This window comes from Parambassis ranga, chromosome 4 (assembly GCF_900634625.1).
Source record: "Parambassis ranga chromosome 4, fParRan2.1, whole genome shotgun sequence".
Lineage (NCBI taxonomy): Eukaryota > Metazoa > Chordata > Actinopteri > Ambassidae > Parambassis > Parambassis ranga.
In genome coordinates, this window is record NC_041025.1 from 24,664,157 (window position 1) to 24,685,174 (window position 21,018).

General features: G+C 46.1%; 1 pseudogene; it reads right to left on the bottom strand.

The window, feature by feature from the left end:
- LOC114434655 (vacuolar protein sorting-associated protein 13C-like) overlaps positions 1 to 20,656 on the bottom strand; it is a 22,516-nt pseudogene extending 1,860 nt beyond the window's left edge.
- Between the last annotated feature and the right edge of the window lie 362 nt (positions 20,657 to 21,018).

Sequence of the window (21,018 nt, forward strand, 5' to 3'; positions counted from 1 at the left end):
CATTAAATGACCTACTTTAGTGCAACCGGCACTTCTGAGGTTAGCCCGCAGGCTAGCAGATTCCAGGGATAAAGTCTTTAAAAAAGCACTGCAAAACAGTGGCTCTTCAAAAACCCACATGCCCGGAGTCTCACTTCTTGCACGTTGAAATTTAAAAATCCTCCAGGACTGCAGTACAGAGCTGTAGAATGGTGTAAGTCCAGATAAGTCAAGAACCTCGCTCTGTATAAGGAAAAGTTGTTTATCGTAATCCAGCCGGCCAGCTCTTCTCATGAGGAGCCGAGCTGTGTCTAACCAGCTCGGACCACTGTTGTAGAGGATCTGTTGCGCTGTCTGTAGTCTGAAGGCAGCAATTTTAGACTGAATGTCAATTAGACCTTGCCCACCCTCGGCTACAGGTAGGTATAAGACTGCTGCCCGAATCCAGTGCTTTCCAGACCAGAAAAAGTCCAGGATTATCCTCTGGATGTCCTCTATGAAGCCCCTCGGCGGTGTCAGAGGGATGAGTTTGTGCCAGAGAGTCGAGGCAACCAAGTTATTAACAACCAGGACTCTCCCCCTATAAGACAGCTGAGGTAGCAACCATTTCCATTTAGACAACCGAGCGCACACTTTATCCCTGATTCCCTCCCAATTCTTAGCTTTAAAGCCCTCAGTGCCTAAAAACACTCCCAACACCTTCAACCCCTCCCTCTTCCAATTGAGACCTCCTGGTAGAAAAGGCACTGCCTGATCCCTCCACTGGCCTAACAGGAGAGCCTCACTTTTACCCCAGTTCACCCGTGCAGAGGATGCCTTCTCATAAAGGAGCAGGGCATCTTGCAGACGACGAACATCCTCCTGACTAGACACAAAGACGTTCACATCATCTGCGTAAGCAGACAATACTAATGCACGCTCAAGCCTGCAGGACCCAGGTAAAGAAAAACCACTGAGCCGATCCCTCAACCTGCACAGCAGAGGTTCAATTGCCAGACTAAAGAGCTGGCCGGAGATGGGACAACCCTGCCTTATGCCCCGCTGTACAGAGATCGGCCTGCTCAGCCCAGCACCCATTTTTATCAAACACTGTGCATTGCAATAAAGTGTTTTTAACCACCTTACAAACCCTTCACCAAAGCCAAAAGACCTAAGCGTGGAAATCAAATACGAGTGATCCACCCTGTCAAACGCCTTCTCTTGGTCCAAAGAGACAACACCAACATTTACATTAAAACAATCACACACATCTATTACATCTCTAATTAGAAAAATATTGTCCATAATATACCGGTCAGGAACACAATAGCTCTGATCTGTGTGAATAATAATGCCTAGAGTTTCTTTTAGTCTATTAGAGAGTGCTCTAGACAGTATTTTGTAGTCTGAGCAAAGTAAGGCAACTGGTCTCCAGTTCTTTAAAAGTGCCAAGTCCCCCTTTTTTGGCAGCAGGGAGAGGATTGCCCTCTGACAGGACACCGGAAGAGATCCAGATTTAAAACACTCCAAGAAAACTCCGAGAAGATCATGACCAATGATATTCCAAAAAGTTTTAAAAAAGTCCATGGGCAGGCCGTCGATCCCTGGTGCTCGTCCAGACTCCATCTGATTGACGGCAGATGTCAGTTCCTCCAGGGTCAGATCTTTGTCCAGATCAGCCTTTTCCTCTATGCTGAGCTGGGGAAGATCTTTCAGGAGCTCTTCCCGACACTCCAGATCACAAGGTTCCGATCCAAACAGGCCTGCATAGAAGTCCATAGCATGCTTCCTCATCTCAACTGGGTCAGTGGTAGTACTTCCCCCCGGCAGCCTTAGGCATGTCATTAGCTTTCTCTCCGCCACCGATCTCTCAAGATTGAAGAAGAAAGAGCTCGGGGCATCCATGTCCTTTAGCTGGAGAAAACGTGATCGGATAAGGGCTCCCTTAACCCTCTCCTGCAGGAGTGAACTCAGCTCCGACCTTTTCTCCTTCAGCAAAGGGGCAGTGATGTCATCTGCACTCCTATTTAGGCCTTTTTCTATGTTCTTAATATCCAACTCTAGCTCATTAATTGCAGCTTTAATCCTGGCAGAAGAGTAGGAGGTGTACTGCTGACAAAAAGCACGTATTTGTGCTTTACCAACCTCCCACCACAACTTAAGGGAACAAAAATTAACCTTTTGAGTTCTCCAATGATCCCAAAAGCGTCCAAAATCCTGACAAAAATTTTTGTCCAGCAGTAATTTATTATTGAAATGCCAATAAGACTTGGGGCCGTGCACCTAAAGAAATCACTATTCTCACCGCTACTAAATGATGATCAGTAAAACCAACTGGATGAATACTGGAGGAGAGCAACCTTGGGTTGAGAGACTTAGAAATGTAGATTCTGTCTAATCTAGCTGCACAAACTTGATTATTGCAGACCCTGACCCAGGTGTACTGCTGAGATTGTGGATGTTTGACTCTAAAAGAATCAAGCAGGTCTAGATGTAAAATGACGTTGCTCAGGGACTGAGATGACTGCGGGTGAGGTTCTTCACCAATTCTGTCAATAGTGAAATCTAAGGTGCAGTTAAAATCGCCACCAATAATAATATGCTCCTGTTGATGCATTATCAGCTCATTTTTTAACTGGGTGTAAAAAATAACTCTCTCCGCTCCACTATTTGGGGCATAGATGTTAACAAAGCAGTAGACTACGTCCTCAATGGCTACTCTAACAATGAGCAGACGGCCTTTCACTACTTCAGTGCAAGATAAAAAAGATGTAGCGACAGCTTCTCTAAAAAGAATAGCTACCCCTGCACTAAAATTTGTTCCATGACTTAGTCTAAAAAGACCCTTCCACCATAAACCCCACTCTGTCTCATCGTGTGTGACTGTGTGTGTCTCTTGTAAAAACAACACATCAATCCTGTTTTGATTGGAGACCTCAGAGATTAATGCCCTTTTCTGTCTGTCCCTCCCGCCATTTATGTTAAGAGAACCAATGTTAAGGCTCCTCATAGATAGGTCAAAGAAAGAACAGAGACAGATAAAAACAGTTAAAAAACGGAGGAGTGAAAATAACACCCAGTGCTGCATCATCATTTACATTTTTTTACTCTTCTGGCTTTGCCACCGATTTTCCTCAGAGTAGTGACGTGTTTCTTAAGCCGGAAACGCTTCTTTTCATCTAGTTGGTCGAAACCAACTTGTCTTTTGAGGATGTTAACTGTTCTGATGAATTTATCAGTGTCCCTGAAATAATCCTCCACTCTGACAGACTTTTTGAAAGTTTCATCCAGAAACAGATTTATCTCTTCTAACGAGTAAAGGTCTGTGCTCAAGCTGGAAGAGCCAGAGATGGATGTGTTATCTGACTCATAGTCTTCTTCCATATCTTCTCTGGTACATGAAGCCTGGCTGGCAGACAGCAGGCCCTCTTCACTGAAGACTGCTTCCTGATCAGTGTGAGGCTTTGCAGGAACTTCCATGTTCCCAACCAGCTCTGCTGCAACGTTATTGTCTGCAGCCTGAGAGGAGCTCATGACACCACCTGCAGGCTGACTTTCACTCCTGCTCAACCCGGTACTGATGAGATCATTGGACCTCTCTGACTCTGTAACAATCACCACGTTATTTACATCAGTCACCGGAGCAAGAACTTTAGCAGAGGCGGCGGCTTCCGCCGCGCCGGGGACAGACCCGCCAGCCGCGGTGTCGGGCGGATCCGCCGCCCCGGCGCGAGCGGGCCGCCCGCACCCGCTCCCTGCTGCTTATGAGGACATGCAAACCTCTTATGCCCCACATCACCACACTCAAAGCACTTCATCTGTCCTGAGCTCGCGTACACCATGTAGGAAGCGTCACCCTGCTTCACACGGAAAGACACCTCCAGAGTCTGTGTCGGCGAGTCCAGGAACATGAACACCTGTCTCCTCAGAGACTGGACATGCTTCAGTTTGGGGTCCTTACACCCCAGGCTCACCGTTTTAAACCCACTGGCAAATTTTCCAAAGCGGCGGAGCTCCTTCTCTAACAGCTCATTAGGTATGAACGGCGGAACGCCGGATACGGTGATCCGCGTTGAGGGAGCTGTGAGCGGGGACACCTGCACAAACAGGTCCCCGAGGAACACGCCACTCTCAATTAATTGGTGGACCTGAGGGTTCCGTTTTTAGGAACACGACAACCGCCTTGTTCATACGAGAGGCGAACAAGATGTTGTCGTGTCCTACCTGTTCACCTGCCGCCAACAGAACCTCCTCCACGGAGACCGAGCCGTCTGGAGGGACTATCCGCGCACCTTGCCGGATAGTTGGAGGCGGCGTCACAGACGCCATACCTCCCGAAAGCAACCAGACCCCACAGAAAAGTAAAGAAAACCGTCTTACCTGATGATGCAGAAAGTAACAGTAGAAACACCAGTTGAAAAACCGACCAGAAAACCAGTTTGAACTCCGCGCCACTCACACACCGCCACCACCACTCACGCTCACCGGAAACGGAAAGCGAGGAGAGGATGAGGAGAGGAGAGGAGAGGAGAGGAGAGGAGGAGAGGAGAGGAAGGAGAGGAGAGGAGAGGAGGAGAGGAGGAGAGGAGAGGAGAGGGGAGAGGAGAGGGGAGGGGAGGAGAGAAGAGGAGAGAGGAGAGGAGAGAGGAGAGAGGAGAGGGAGAGGGGAGAGGAGAGGAGGAGAGGAGAGGAGGAGGAGAGGAGAGGAGAGGAGGGAGGAGTGAGAAGAGAGAGAGAGAGGAGAGGAGAGGGAGGAGCTGGAAATGGCTCACTTGAGCACACTAAAAATATACCTCTAACAGCACAAATAAACAGGTACAGAAACAAAAGTGTGCAATTTGGTATGAAGGTATAAATATAAGCAAGAATTTGAGATGGATAGGTAAGTACAAAACAAAAGTGTAGGTAGGACAGAGGATGAAGGGGAGAGAAAGAGGAGAAGAACAAACGTGCACCATACATCGTAGACCATAGAGCTGGCACCATACACCTGCTGCTCACCTTCTGTCTGTCAGCCTGGGGGTCAGCAGCTGGTGTAAACAGAGCCAAGATGGCTCCCAGGAAGCCCTGATCAACCTTCAGTGCCATCTCCTGAACCAGAGCCATGATGAAGTACCTACAGCACACACACATTTTAATGACTTTATCTGACTCCAATAACCTCTGACACTCAGGTGTACCAGCTCCTGGTCCACACAGACATTTTACTCACTTAAATTGTAAGACGTTACTGTGCTGGTTGAACCTAGTGATGACAGACACATCAATGAAGGGCTTTGGTTCTGTGGAGGCAGAGTTCGAGAGACCATTCTTATGATATCAGTCAATTTATGAAGGTGCGAATCACTTGAAAAAGATGTAACACCTGAGTCCAGAGCAATAGACTTGGGGGAGGAACTGGATTGAACACAATGGGGAAGATGGCGCCTGGCAGCTGGTTGTCCACCTCCAAAGAAAAAACATGTCAGTCTTTTGGCCTGGTGTGTTTTCAGACACATGTGTTTATGTTTACCTGGAGCCAGTGCAGCTGGGCTCTGGCTGCGCTGGTGAACTGACTGCTTGAGTTCCACCTGGATCCCAGATAGGAAGTTCCTTCTCACTGGGCAGGTGAATGGCTGCCGCATCTTCATGATGGCACCGCTGAGGTTCACCTGACAAACGATAACATCACACAGACTCAGACAAATAGCAAAGTGATGGCTGGAATCTAACGCCTGTTTTTTTAAGGGAATCTAAGGATGAAGTTTGGCGATCTCTGACCTCCAGGTTGTTCTCTAGTCTGAGCCAGCCACCTTCTAGCTTCCCACTCAGCAGACTCTGGTAGGTTTTCTCTAACAGGTTGATGTTCTTCTGACTGAAAGGCTTCCACCGATTCTTTGGCTTCATCTCCCAAACCACACCTGAGCTGTAAAACAGACACACCACTGTACAGCGGATGCACCTGAGCTGTAAACATTCATATTGACCCCGTTGAGTGCTGATGTTTACCTTGTGATGCCAATGTAAGCAATCTCCTGCCGGCTGCTGTTGTTGATCAGCGACAGTCCAAGGTTTTGCAGTGATAATTTAACTTCCTGTTGAAACTGTTCAAGCTCCTCGGCCTGCCGAGCCTTCGTGACGATGCCGACGTCCTCAGTAAACAGCAGAATCCGCTGTCGCCCGTCCAGGAAGGACACCCAGTGGACCTGAGACTGGAGGTCATAGGAAAACTGGCCGACCTCATCCTGAGTTGACAGAGACTGTCTGTGAGCATGCTGAGGGTTTTATCATGGGGGGCAACAGATCATTGAATATTAAAGGAACTGGTGCGCATCAGACCTTCAGCAAGTCGAGCTCCCCTGAATGATCCATGTAGCTCCAGCTGAGCATTCGGACACCTGCTGGATCGTCCCACAAAACCGACGAGCCTCGCTTGGTTTCAACTTATGAACCAACGCTGAGCCGCTAAAAAAGAAACAGCAGGTAGATGTCAGCCAGATAAAACATATCATTTACAAGGAAACTTAAAATGTGTGTGTGTGTGTTCTGACCTCTGTCTGTAGTTGATGGTGACCCAGGGTGTGTGGTTTATCAGCAGGGCAGGCGCTGCTCCTTCAAATACTCACTGAGACTGATGACGGTTGAGTGATCAGAGATGTTGACATCCACAATGATTCCTCCACACTGTAAACACACACACTCGTGTAAAAGATACATCTGGGCATTACCTGCAACTGTCAGGTGACACTAACCATGTTCAGGCTCAGGAGGGTGCCACTGTCCTGTCGGTGAAGAAGAAAGACTTGGATGTGGAGTCAGACCCAACCACACGGACACACAACTTTTCTGAGCTGCTCTCTGGCCAGAGTGGAAGGCACTGCAACATGACAGACATGTAAGAACATTATCACTATTTGCTGTTTCATAGAAAAAAGACTCCAGCAACAGTTCAGATCTCAACCTGACAAAGGTCTACTGGAACCATCTGTGGCTGATACTAACATCAACAAATTCTCCAGCTCTACCGCTGAAGGTGTACTCTGTGTTCTTAGCTCAGAAGTGTCCTTACCTCAGTGGAGGCGATGTAGTGCCATTTGGTGGAGCTCTGGTTGGTGACTTCCCCCACCTCCAGTTCATAGGATGACTTGTTAACCAGAGTGTAGAATGGACTCATGGTGACAATCCTGGTCAAGTTAAAACTACTCATCTGGATACTAACACCCACCTGGGCACAAAGTATGAAAACAAGTCAGACCACAGCAGATGATAGCTAATGAGCCTAAGCTGGTCTAATGCCCAGAGACAACATGAACAAAACCAGGTACCAAGAAGTCATTGTTGTTGGCGGGACAGAGAACGCAGCCATAACTTCCCACTGTGTCCAGAGAGAAGCCTTCAGACCAGGAGCTGGTAGACACGCACAGCTGGAGCTGTAACACCCAACACATGCATCAAAACAACAAAGACTACACAGCACATCGAGGGCCAGATGGTATCATTCAGTTACCAGGTCATTTCTCACCTTATTCTTGCTGAACAGGTTTTTCTTCCTGAAGGAGAACAGGATGACGTCTCGGTAGTCGGCTGGGTGTTTAACACTGACGTCGTCTGCTCTGTACTGCAGCACCCGAGATGTCTTATTGATGATCCAATACGGGCTAAAGAGCGACAGCAGCAGGCGGCTGGCTGTCCTTGTCACATGTAAACTCACATCCACTGTCATGTTGACATCCGAGTCACAGGTGAGACACATGGAGAAGAACTCGGGCATTTCCTGTTCAATCCGAACGTGCCCATGCCAGTCACGTCCCTGATACCTCATCAGCACCAATGACACAATCTCCCCTGTGACGCGAGCGTTCAGGAGGTCAGACGTGCTGCCTTCCAGAAGCTCATAGGAGTCTGCCGAGTTCTGAAGATGAAGAATAGATCTGGTCAGTCACTACCTGAAGTAACAAGTAATCTGACATGACCCTGATTATTCATGGATAACCCTGACCACCCTGTACTAGACAGAGAACGGAGCACCTTTTCCAAAAGGCTCAGACCGCTACAGGAAGTCTTTCCTGCCTCTTGCCATAAGACTCTACGTATAACACCTCGTCTTTGTGTCATTGTCAAAATTCTTGAATGTTGTAACCGACAAGTTTAGTGTATTTGTACATATATTTTCTCATTTTTCCATGTAAATAATGCATGTTCTGTTTTTATTACCTCACAGATCTATGTTTACTATGCTGCGTGCCTGTATGTGAGGATAAGATACTCCCCCACAGGAGAAAGATGCAGTATTACAGCAGCCAGCAAAGACAGAAGCAAAATATCAAAAATATAAAAGACATAAATAAATATAAAAGAATGACTGCTTGTGGTGACTGCATGGTGATGAATAAAGTGACTTCAGTACTGTGAGTGGTTTTTGGACATTATGATCAGGCATGGTGACGATTTACACTACATACATAAAAGCACATGAGACTGCTGTAACAGTCAAATTTCCCAGCTTGGGATAAATAAAGTGCTTCTATTCTATTCTCTCTATTCTATTCTATTCTATTCTATTGCCATGTTCAAGAGGTGCCCCTCTTTTAAATCTGATTGTTTGTGTTGAAAAAAACACAAACTCATCTGTTTATGGTAAAGCTCGATGTTATGCAAATACCTCAGACAAACAACAAAAACTTGTTTGTTATTATTACTTATTTAGAAAAAAGAAGACAAAAAGAATCATGCCGAGTCCCCTGCCATGATTCCAGCTTGTACTTATGGTTTGTGATCCTCAGTCATGTGTCCATGTGGCACCCTTTCACATTAAGAACATCTTCTTAACATAACCATGCTGACTGAGACCTGTGGGCTCTGACGTGTTGCTCATAGATAGTCTGAACTGTAGACCACTGAACTCCACATTGTTTAGAAATGCTTTCATAACCCTTTCCACATCGACTCCACAGCAGCAAACTTCCAAAATATATGCTCTCATAGAGGTCTGCAAACCAGCTGATGATCAATTCACCAAGGGCTGATGATGAGAAGCACCTGCTGCTGCTCACCTTCCTGAATCACATGGCAGCAGTAAGGGAGCATTAGCCACAATTTTTTCTTTGACTTTAGTTTTGTAAAAAAAAAAAAACTAATATGTTGTAAATGTATAGGTTTTATTTGCCTTAAACTAAGACCCACAACGAGATGCTAACTATATGACTTCTATTATGTTTTTCCATGAAAAAGCAGGATTGATGTGGTGTACTAACTCTTGAACATGGCTATATGTAATGAGCTTTAATATGCAGTACCTCCATCATGTAGCGGACTGTGTAGGGCAGCAGGTTGCGTAGTGTGGCGACAGGGTGGAGATGGATGACATATGCAGGGTCCCAGTCTTCCTCTCCGTAGCTGGCAATATGCTGCAGATTGTCTGGGACAGCTAGCGTGCTGACCATCAGGGGCAGCAGGCTGCTGTCAGACGCAGGGCACTGAAGCAATGAACACACCTCTGAGCTGCAGTGTACCTGCTCCTTCCAGGCTACACAGGTGGAGGATGCACGTACTGTCCATCCAGACAACCCGCTGGACGTACGAAGAGCTGACATCTACAGAACAAAAACACACCTGCTGAGCACCTGGTTGCACCTGCACAACTTTTGACCATAGAAACTTGTGGCTGAACATGTTAATGGTTGTTCAACATCTAATAATTCTTTTGACTTTATTCACCACTCAAAATGAAATTTCATAATCTGCCCATCCACTGGGAATAGCACTGTAGCTATCTATTGGCTGCTGTTTTGTAAACTTGCAATAGCTCATCACATGCTGGCACAAACAATCATTCCACATAAAATAAACATAAACCACATAAACACACGCGCTCCAGATTTGTGAGATTTGTGTGTCTGCAGCTGCATACAACACTGCCATTGACCTCTCCTCTTTTATTTAGTACTAGAGCAGTTTTGGAATGGGATATACCCTAATACATCCATGCTACGAGATGAGAGGCTACCTGTATGTCTCCAAGGAAACATGAAACTCTCTCCCTGGCTCGGCCTGTCCAACACTCTGCAGACTCCGGGACTCTGGACAGTACTTCAGGATGGTGAACCCCACTGAGAAATGATTCATTATCTGAAAGCACAAACAACAGTTAAAGCTGCTGGTGGTTCTTACTAATCACTGCTAGTTAAAGATCAGTGTTTGGCAGTCAGACTGCGTGGGCGAGCGGACAGTGATGACCTTGTTGCCTTCAGCAGCATCTATCTGCAGCAGCACAGAAACAGCCTCCTGCAGCATCGGGCCCCGGATGTTGTAGAGGCGACGACCCGGTTTGTCCACTGCGATGTTAGAGATCTCACTGTATCCACTGGGCACTGCAAGTTCCGACATATTTATTAAATGTAACAGAAACAATGTGAGCGACCATGGAGCGAGAACACGAGGACTTCTCACCGATGCTAAGGTTGAACAGGCAGCTCTCTTGCCGCTGCAGAGCTGAAAGTTTTCCTCTGGACGATAGCTGGAACACGGAATGTTCCAGGTCCATACTCTGATCCACTGATAGCTCGTGAAGTTTTCCCCGAGCCACAGATCCAACCGACCTCAAGTTAGCGCTGTGCTGTACAATGAGGGGTATCCCAAGAAAGTTTCTGATGGTAAAGGGCGCCTTCTCCTTCAGAGAGTAATCAAAGCTGGAGGCCGTACCCTCAGAGAACGCCTGATTTAAACAGGAATGAATGAGGTTAAAGAGCAGCTGTGCTGACAGTCACATGAATGAATCAGCAGATCTCCTAGTCTAAAGATTAATTAAATCTGTTGCTGGAGGATCATTATTGGTTCTACCAAAAGATACTGAACTATGTTGTGTGTGGTACCTTGGTGAGGTTGTGGAAGACGTTGAGGCTGCACTGGGAGATGGTGATGTTCATGGTGTCTTTGGAGCAGATGTTGATGGCAGTGCGAGGTTCAGGAAGAAGAACAAAGTCATCTCCGTGAACAGGACTCCTGTCCTGAACTGGGTTGTTTTCATCTGGACAAACAAAAAGAGCAACAATCAGCTGATTGCTGACATTTAGACTCAACAGTAGGTCTTTTCTTCAGGAGCAGTGTCCAGTTTAGCAGAAGGAGGGAGTATTACAAAACACATCACAGCTAATAGCTAACTGCTAGTGGCTTTACCTCCAGTTCTAGGTTCCATCTGCGCCGGCCGCTGTCGACTCGTTCGATTAGAGGCTCCCACACTGCGTGGACCTCATTAAAGTAGTTCACTGAAGACAAATAAATAGGACAGCGCTCATTTTGACGACAGTCTTCTAACATATTTTTTTATATCTTTACGGTTCTGATGATGTGAAAGTGAGTCCTGGTGCTGGTTCAGGTTCACTTCTCACCTCCAGAGTCATGTTGGCTCTCAGCAGAAGAGATGACCAGTTTTTGGCTGATCCATTAAAGGAGGACTCGGCCAGTAATAGAGGGACCGTGCGATGACCCAAACCGGACTCCAGAGTCACCTGGACCACCTGTTTTTTTGTGAGGCAGGGTTTGGGTGGGGGGGCTGAACTCATCAACAGAACACAGACCTGACCGTGTCAATGTAAGTTTCAAAATTGGATGTGGTACCTTGATCTCAGCGGCAAAGCTCTCGCCCTCATTGCATCCGTCTGGCTCTCTGTAGCTCTCAGTCACCTCGGTAGCCTGATCCACTCCCAGGAACCAGAAGTTACAGGCATAGATGTTCATGACCGACCACAGGTCATTAACATCAACCTTTGTTTCCAGACTCTGCTCACCACGCTGTTTGGCTGTCATTGCTGCTGTTATCGTTATGACTGTGTTGAGGATGAAGGGAGAGATCTAAAGAAAGACACCGAAGATAAGTTCAGTGACACACGCTGCCTCTTTTTGTGGATCTATAAATGAACGGACCTTAACAATGATTTCCTCAACTGTCACTGAGCCACTCAGGGGCCTGTTAGGATGCATTTGGCTTTCCAGTGCAACAGAGCATGGCCTCAGCACCTGTGGAACAAACCCATGATGTCTAATCTCTTCTTAATTCCACTTCCACCATGATACAATACAAGTTAGCAGACTGACAGACCACACATGTGGTCATGTGACCTTACAGTGGTGACGGACTTGTCCTCCTTGCTTCGGATAAAGGGGCAGGCGAGGACTTTCAGCTCCCTTAGGTTGGCTCTCATATTCTGTGTGCCGTCATCATCCCCCTGCAAGGTGACGTCACACTGAAATGACACCATGAGGGCTGGAGCCTCGGCTTTCATTAGGCTTGCCACAAACACCACCTCGGGTCCACAATCACCATACGAAGCAGAGTCCTCGTCATGGAGACTGCAAAGGGGAGACACGAGCAGATGGTTTGCTCTGGGTACTGTTTCACAATACTTTACTCACTTCATTTTAAGATACGACTTTATTGATCCCAGGAGATAAACTAAATCGTTACAGCAGCAGAACAAAAAACAAGTTAAAACAAGGTTAAATAAATATATGCAGTTTGTAATTACTGTATACAGAATGACCACAAGATATACAGATTAGAAACGCCCTATCGTGAATGCTTATCATTACTGAATATAATCCTTATTTAAACATCTTAAATATATATTTTAAAATGTATTTTAGTCTTACTGGTCTTGGTGTCAGCACGCGGTTCGGTGGTCTGTCTCAACGGCAGTCCGTCACCTGATGCAGATGATGTAGTCGCAGCTAAACTCTGTGGCAAAGCCTGCAAGAAAAAATCTGCAACGGCCATTAGAAACTCCACGCTTGCACACAGATAGAGTTTTTGGAGAACAGCCACCACGTCCCGCTGTGCAGCACTTTGACGATATGTCACATCGATCATGGCCTCAGACGTGTCCTCTTGTCTCCGTCCACCATTCTGCAGAAAGTTAGCACAGCTTTTGGTGCACAGTAATAATAAAGCCATTGTTTTTTTGTTCTGTGCCTAAACATAATTACAGAACCCAGAGAGTGGAGTACCATCAACCCGCAACCAGGTGATCAGGTCATTATCAACAGCTCAGATGGACAGAAATCAGAAGTCATGAGATCTTTACCGTGAGGTCACCCTCTCGACGCCAGTCCTCAGGTCATCCAGTGTGCAGGCAGTCAGGACCACGCTCATCTCCAAGTTGCTGTTGGTCAGGATCTTTCCCGAAGCTTTCACGGTGGAGGGCAAACTCCCCCAGCCTATGGTGAGAGTGGTGCTGGGGATCTGATGGCTGCAGGGACCAGGCACAGCAGTCAGAACCAGAGTCCAACAAACAGAGAGCTTAACTCTTTAACTGTAATGTAGTCAGCCTCACAATACTGCTTTCTTATCTGACTGACCTGTTTTGGGTCATTGAGGTACAGAACCAGGCCAAGAGACTCAATGCTGAAGTTAAACTTCACAGTTTCCAGCCCTTCATCTTCATCTTCATCAAAACTTAAAGCTGACCTCTCAGCATCACCTGAATAGGTACAATGAGGATCAAGAGTCAAGAAAACCCGAGACTAACCTCCATACAGAAACCAGACCAACATCACTGCTTATCTCTGTGTGTGTGTAAAATGTGCTCTGACCTGTTGGCGGGCCTTTGGCCGCTTGGACCTGCAGACTGGCCTCCTGTCTGGGCACAGTGGACTCGGGGCTGCTGGCCTCTCTTAGATTCTCTGTTAAGATCCTGAGCAGGACCTTTAGGTCATCCTGGCTGAGCGTCAGCTGCATAGACACCAACAACACTTGGCTGACCATCTACAGATGTAACTAGAAACAAAACAGTCTTCTCCATCTGTCCCATGTATGTGTCCACAACAAGGACAGGCTAAACTAGCTTTGCTAGACTGCTACTTTAGCCTGAACCTGAAAACTCGAGGGGAGTTCTACACTCAGAAGGTGAAATTAGGTCTACAGGAGGACAGCCCTCAGAGGAAACACTTTGGTTGGTTTTATATCTTAACTGGTTGTAAAAACAAGAACAGAAGTGTCAGTAACATTTTTCAGCTGGGACAGAAAGTTCAATAAGATCTCCCTGAAAATGTATATTTTGTTTCACAGAGAACGGTCACTGTATTTCAAACAACTAAATTATCTATGCTCAGGCTTCTTCTGCCTCCTCCTCATACCTTCATTGGCTTCAGATCTCCATCAATCTCCACAGTGGCCATCTTTTTGTACCAGGAAGCTGCCAGTTCCTTTTTATGTTCAAGTGCAGGTTGACAGGTTCTAGCAGCTCAGTGCTGGGTCCTTCGGAGACTGGGTCCATATAGATCCTGGTGGTCAACGGGAAACAAAGGTTTATTTTAATTTGGTTTGAATAAACTCATCTTCCATGAGCTTCATCTGGATATTTGAGGTTCAGGCTGACTGACCTTGAGAGTTTCAGCTTCGTCAGCTGAATGTCCATGCTGTCAATGACAGCGGGAAGTGGACATCCAGGGATGGGCAGAAGAGAGAAGCTGTTTCCCACTGTGATTAGACCCAGGTCCATTACCAGTGCATCATGGGAGGTAGAGGACTGGGGGATGATAATAAGTGGAGCTTTCAGCTTGATGTCCATGGTTAGACGAAAACTCTTTTGGGCAAAGTCTCGAACACTGGACGCTGCCTTTCTGCCGCCTGGGCCGTGGCAGCGCTCAAAGCATCTTTGCCACTCTGGAAGTTATTGGTGAAGTTCTGCAAAAAGGTAAAATAAGATTTATTTATTTACGAGTTTATTTATACGAGACAAAATTTAAAATTCTGATAATTTGTTTATTGAAAAAAATGAACTGAATCTAATACATCAACATGAGAACGTAATGACTTAAACACATAAACAGCAACTTCTGAGACCTTCTTGCTGGACTCACCAGCAGAGACATGATGAACTTGTGCAAGTAAACCACCTGGATACAGCCTACACGCAGCTTCACCTACCATCCGTCTTTGAGGTGTCAGTGTAGCCAGCGCCCTCTGTGGCATTGGGAGTCAGACTCATGGTGAAGTTGAATACCTCATTCCCTACAATGGAGATGGCCTGAAGGACAGAGATGCTGTTAATTTACACAAGAAAGGGGCAATCCAGCCCAAAGTCTTGCTAGACTTTCAACCAGGAAACCTTGGTTTGTTGCTACAATTGGTAGCTGAAGGGGTCCATGACAGCTGATGCTACCAAATTCGCATAAATACAACTGACTAACCTTCTGGTGGATGGTTTTGGGATCAACATTGAGAACAATGAAATCTCGTAGACTGGCTGATATGTGTGTCTGCGGTCCCTGCATCAGCAAAGAACCATGAATACCTGGGGAACAAATCAGACTGGTTAGACCGGGTTTTTGGCAGGACATTTACAGAATATTAAAGCTTTCATTGGATACCTTGGATCTTGATGTCAGCCATGTTGCAGGTCTGATCACACATCAGGACATTGAAGGCTCCCAGTGTCATCATCACCTTCAGGTCTATGACCTCACTGTCTGCATGTGACACCAGGGTGGCTGACAGAGAACAATAGTTTCATTTTTAGTTAAGTTTTTTCTGTATTTGTTTTTATCTCAGGGTACTTACTGGACATGGCAGACACCGTCTTGTCCTCCGTCTTCAGTTGCACATCCATGTCTGTAGATGGCATACTGCTGGACGACAGCACCGTGGACAGGAAGTTGATGGCTGACAGCAGAGCCTCGGTGTGGAGCATGAGGTCGAGGGAGGTGAAGGTCACCTGCAGGCAGAAAGAATCACCAAATAGGTGCTTCACATGACAAACCGTTTGTGTGTATGTGTGTGTGTGTGGAAATGGGTGCGCATAAACTCACATTGATCATCTGCTCAGTGTTCTTGTATACAGTTGAGAAGTTTGGTCCAGAGCGGTCAGCCTTATCAACACAGACAGGAAGTTCAGCACTTTGATAATTCTAGATCGCACACAGGTTACAACATTACGCCTGCTCACCTTGAAATACTGCACTTTGAGCAGTTCAGATCCAGACTCCACTGAGGAGTTGATGAGACACAGCGGCTCGCCATTTGGGTCTGAAAAAAAACAATATAATAACTTAATTGAGATGTTTGTTTGACAGGACACACATGGAAACCACCAGCATCACAGAAACCCTGACAGGTGAGCACAGAAACCAGTGTAGTACAGTCATTAGTGAACCTTTGACCTTTGAACTCGTGGCATTTCATGCTGATCTTGCTGATGTATGTTGTGGCGCATACATCATACTTCCTGACTTTAGTGTTGATGCCCAGGTGAGCAACGTGAAAGGCCAGGAAGGGCAACTCCCTCTGCTCCATGGGCTTCTTCAGGATTAGAAGCACCTGACAAGGAAACAGGAAACAGAATCAGCTGACAGCAGAGTAGTGCCATGTTGAAGGATTGGAATCCACAGGTACAGAGTCCTGCATGGGGTTTCTGGTGCTTCTGTACCTCTTTGACTTCAAAATCCAGCAGAACATTGATGACGTTTTCAGTCAGGCCTCCACTGGGGACAGCTACACCATCAGACGTGGTTTGTGTTGATACCATCTCTACTAGCTGCTCAGAGATTTCAGCCTTCTCTGTGGAAGCAGTGAAATAATTTTGACTTGTTTAGTGGTAACAGCTTATTAACAATGGGAAAAACACAATGTTGGGTCTTTAGTCTGGGCATCACATGTTCTATCATGCACTGAGAGCATAACCTTGAACAACTCGTGTCTCAATATCCATACTGTGCCCTTTACTTCCTTCTTTGATGTTCTCAACCAGTATCTTCATCAACACTCCGAGGTCTTCCTCACCAAGGCTCATCTGACAGATTGACAGCACAGGTTTAAATCTAAACGTGAAAAAATGGAGCCTCAGATCAAACCCCAGTACAGATGGCACCTACTTTAAGGGACTGGAGAACACCCTGGACCTGAACCCCTGGGATCTCGGAAAACCAGGAAGCAGCCAGGTTTCGAGTGACGAGCAGCTCTAAGTTGATCGGTTGAAGGATCTCAATGTCTGGCTGAGAGGAGTCTTGTTTCAGTGTTGTCCTGAAAAAATAGATATGTTAAGATGCTAATAACAGAAAAAGAAACAGGGCCCAGTTTTCCATTTTGTGTTTGGATACCTCAACATTAATTATTTTCATGATGAACTGTTGCTACTGGACACCTGAGCTAATGACTAACAGTGGTGGTCACATCATCCAAGGGTTCTGGAACACATTGCAATGATTTCTAACAAACACTTTAATGACCATCCACAAAGTCTGCTTTGTCTCTAGACAGAGTTTCAACTGTGTCTCTATACCTGGAGAGTTTCAGCTGTGTCAGATGGACGCGCATCTTCTCCACTACAGCTGGTAATGGGAAGCCTTCAGCGGGCAGCAGGGAGAAGTTGTTTCCCACAGTGATCAGGCCCAGATCCACAACCACAGCATTGTGGGAGGTGGAGGACTGGGGAATGATGATGAGAGGAGCCTTCAGCTTGATGTCCATGGACAGCCGGAAACTCTTCTGGGCAAAATCTCGAACACTGGATGCCGCCTTCTCTGCTGCCTGAGCCGTGGCAGCGCTCAGAGCCTCTTTGGCACTCTGGAAGTTGTTGATGAACAACTGAAGGGCAGAATGAAGGAGGAACATCACATGAAGAATCAACATAGTGACACCATGAGGGCAAAGAAGGAGGGAAGACGATATGAGACATTCACTGTGCAGCTTCATTTCTGTATCATAATATGAACCTCACACTGTCAGTCATGAAACTTTTTCTACATTTAAACATCAGCTGCCTCTGATTCAGAATTTAAACAGTTTCTGAACCCTTTAGAATTTCTCTCTGCAAATGATAAAAAACTTCAGCCGATTTTCACACATTTCCTGAAAGTAAAAATAGAGGACCCAATCGAACAGTGGAAACAGACATATTTCGGTTTCTCATTTATTTGTTCAGGAAAGTACATGGACCATAAGTTTATTTGAAGGCTAAATGGGAATCCATTTATTCAGAGGTGTTTTCAATCCATAGAAGATGTCAGTGAGTGCCCTGTTTTCAGTGATCTATCAAAGTCAACATGTTTGGAGAAGTGTACCAAGCATCTTCAACTGGAAGGAGGCTCTGGGGCAGACTTAGGTCTTTACAGCTAAGAGGTATAATCCCAAAGAGAAATTAAAGCTGCAAGCAGCGATGACAGGCCCTCGCAGTCCGCGGGACAACTCCGTCCAGCCTGTAGGTGGCACAGTGACTGTAGCCTATGAGCATATCAATGTGTGCAGAGTCAGATGTTCAGCATGACTTTAAAGTTTCATCACATAGGATGAAGTATGTGGGATACAGCCACAAAAACACCATTTTTCTGTGCGTTGGCGAAGGGTCAACTTCGTGGCGGTGCTACAGCCAGGCCGTTTGATGAAGTGCTGCGTTTTTGATAACTTTTGGTCCCTAATGCCTTAAGAGTGACCAGACCAATTTTCAGGTGGAATGGACAAATCCTCTAGGAGGAGTTTGTGAAAGTGTGGGGAGTGAAAAATGCAAAATGGCGTAGGTTTTTCAAAATGGTGGCGTTCCTGTGCGTTTTAGAGGATGCCTCCAAGTGACTGTTTTTCGTCTAGAGGTGATACATATGTGTACCGATTTCGTCTGTATAGGTCAAACGGGGACTCAGATCTTAATCTAGGGTGCGCTGCTGAGCCATGTGGCCACGCCCACATATAATGATGAGGGGATATTAAAAGGTGCACAGGGGCTGATGTCATGATAGAGTAAGAGGCAGGTAGGATTAATAAATCAAGAAACACAGCAGCTTTCTCTATAATGGCGAAGGGTCACCTTCGTGGTGTTGTCCCGCCCACACGGTTGTAACATCGATCTGCGTTTTTGAACTTTTGCTCAGCCATGTCTTCAGAACCATGTGACAAAATCTTAGGTCTGTCAGAGTATTTCCCTAGGAGGAGTACGTTCAAATACGAGGTGTGGAACATGGAAAATCAGCCTGAACACAATTCATACTGCCAGTAGGTGGCGCTATGAGTGTATCAGCTCATTAGCATCTGTTCATCAATCTGTTCAGAATGACAGGCTCAGCATGCCTGATTTTTTTCATCCACATTGGATGAAGTATGTGAGAGATACAGCCACAAACACATTATTTCCTGTGCGTTGGCGAAGGGTCAAATTCATGGTCACAGCCATACAGTATGACGACGTGCTGCGTTTTGATAACTTTTGGTCCCTGACCCCTTAAGGGCGAGTGCACCAATTTTAGCCGTATCAAGCAATTGCTCACCCCGCACTTTTGCGAGAGGTTCGCAAAAGTGCGGGGTGAGCAAATTGGAACATGGCGGGGTTTTTCAAAATGCCCGACTTCCTGTACATCATGGAATTTTCGGCCAAGAGGCTTTTTTTTCTTGTCACAAGGCGATACATCAGTGTACAAAGTTTCAGGTCTGTAGCATTTGCGGTGAATATTTTTACACTTTAGGGGGCGCTACAGAGCCATGCAGACACGCCCGCCAATGGCGACAATGTCAAGTCGCGATTTTCGCCAGGGGACAATTTTGTGCCAAATTTGGTGAGTTTTGAGCACGTCCAGGGGGTCAAAATGGCGATACCGGAGCCGGAACAAGAATAGTGAATAATAATAATAAGAAACGCTTGCATTTCAATAGGGCTCTCGCAGGTTTGTGCTCGGGCCGTAATCATAACTCTCAGCTGGGCTGGGAACACTGTGGTCACCCGGATGAGCTGGAGGAGGTGGCTAGGGAAAGGGAGGCCTGGGTTTTCCTGCTTAGGCAGTCTGACCCAAAGAATGGATAGATGGATCTGTTCAGCTGGATTCTCTTTTCTACATTCAGAACTTGTGTGAAAATGGGCTGATGTTTTAATTATACAGAAATATAGACCATTTTAAAGGCAGCACTGCATCAATGAGTCCAAATGAATATTAAGAAATTAGAGTGGTTGCAATGTACGGGACATTTTTAATTTTAAAACAATACGGGTTCAAATGATGGAGTTCACACAGTGAGAAGCCGTGTGGTCGACAGGGGCGTGGCAGTGGGGAGATGGTGGTTAATGATGGCAGCTGAGTGAGTTGCATAGCACATATGGGGGGAGCGAGCTCGCCCTGTCAAATCATATAACATCCAGAATGTAAATTCAAACTCATGTGATGTATTTGAGTCACAGCTTGGGTCATATTAAGCTGGAACGTTACGTCGGCTCTTCTGCACCACTCCCTGAAAGCAGTTTCTAATGGTACAGAAATCTAGAGAGAGTTAGTGTTCACTGCAGACAATGATTATTTAGTACTGAGAATTTCACAGCTACTCATCAACAGAACCAGGATGTATTTTTTTTCTTCATTTCTAAACAGTGAAACATCGATAAAGCTGCTGAGACCTTGCTGACTTCTGATCCTGCTGCACAGGCAGGCCTCACTGTTTGTGAGTCAAACATCATCACACTGAGTCAGCCTCATCAGATCAACTCAAATTTATACCTAACAACCAGAGGTGGAGGCAGAGACGCACTGCAGTGTTTCCCCCACAGCAGAAGTTAAAATGTGAGGTGAACCCTACTGTGGAACAGACACAGGGAAACACTGCAGAGGGATCTTAAACCAGGGGATGTTTAAGGTGGACAGAAGGTGCAGTGAAGCCAAAGCAGAAGGTTGGATGCAGTTTGAAACCGCATTGTGGACGCTGTACCTCATCAGCAGATGCATATTGAAAGCTAAAAGAGGCCTGGAAGAACAAAACACATTAACAGGAACAAAAACATGAGAGGGACAAAACACAACGTAACAGTCACAAGCACATCACATCACGTCATCATGTTTAAAATGAAGCAAATCACTAATTAGGCCATTCCTCTTTTGAAGAGGAAAAAATGAACTGCTGGAGTTTTAACTTTGCACTTATAAAAATAAATTAAATTCTACAGGTGATGAGCAGTCACATGACAACCACTCAGAGAGTCTGTCTGACCTGCAGCTGATCTCTGTCTGAATACCTGAGTGATTCTGCACACACACACTGACTGCTCTCTGACTTCAGACACACACACACTCTCCTGCTCTCACTGCGACACACACACACTGCCTGCTCTCTGCCTGCAG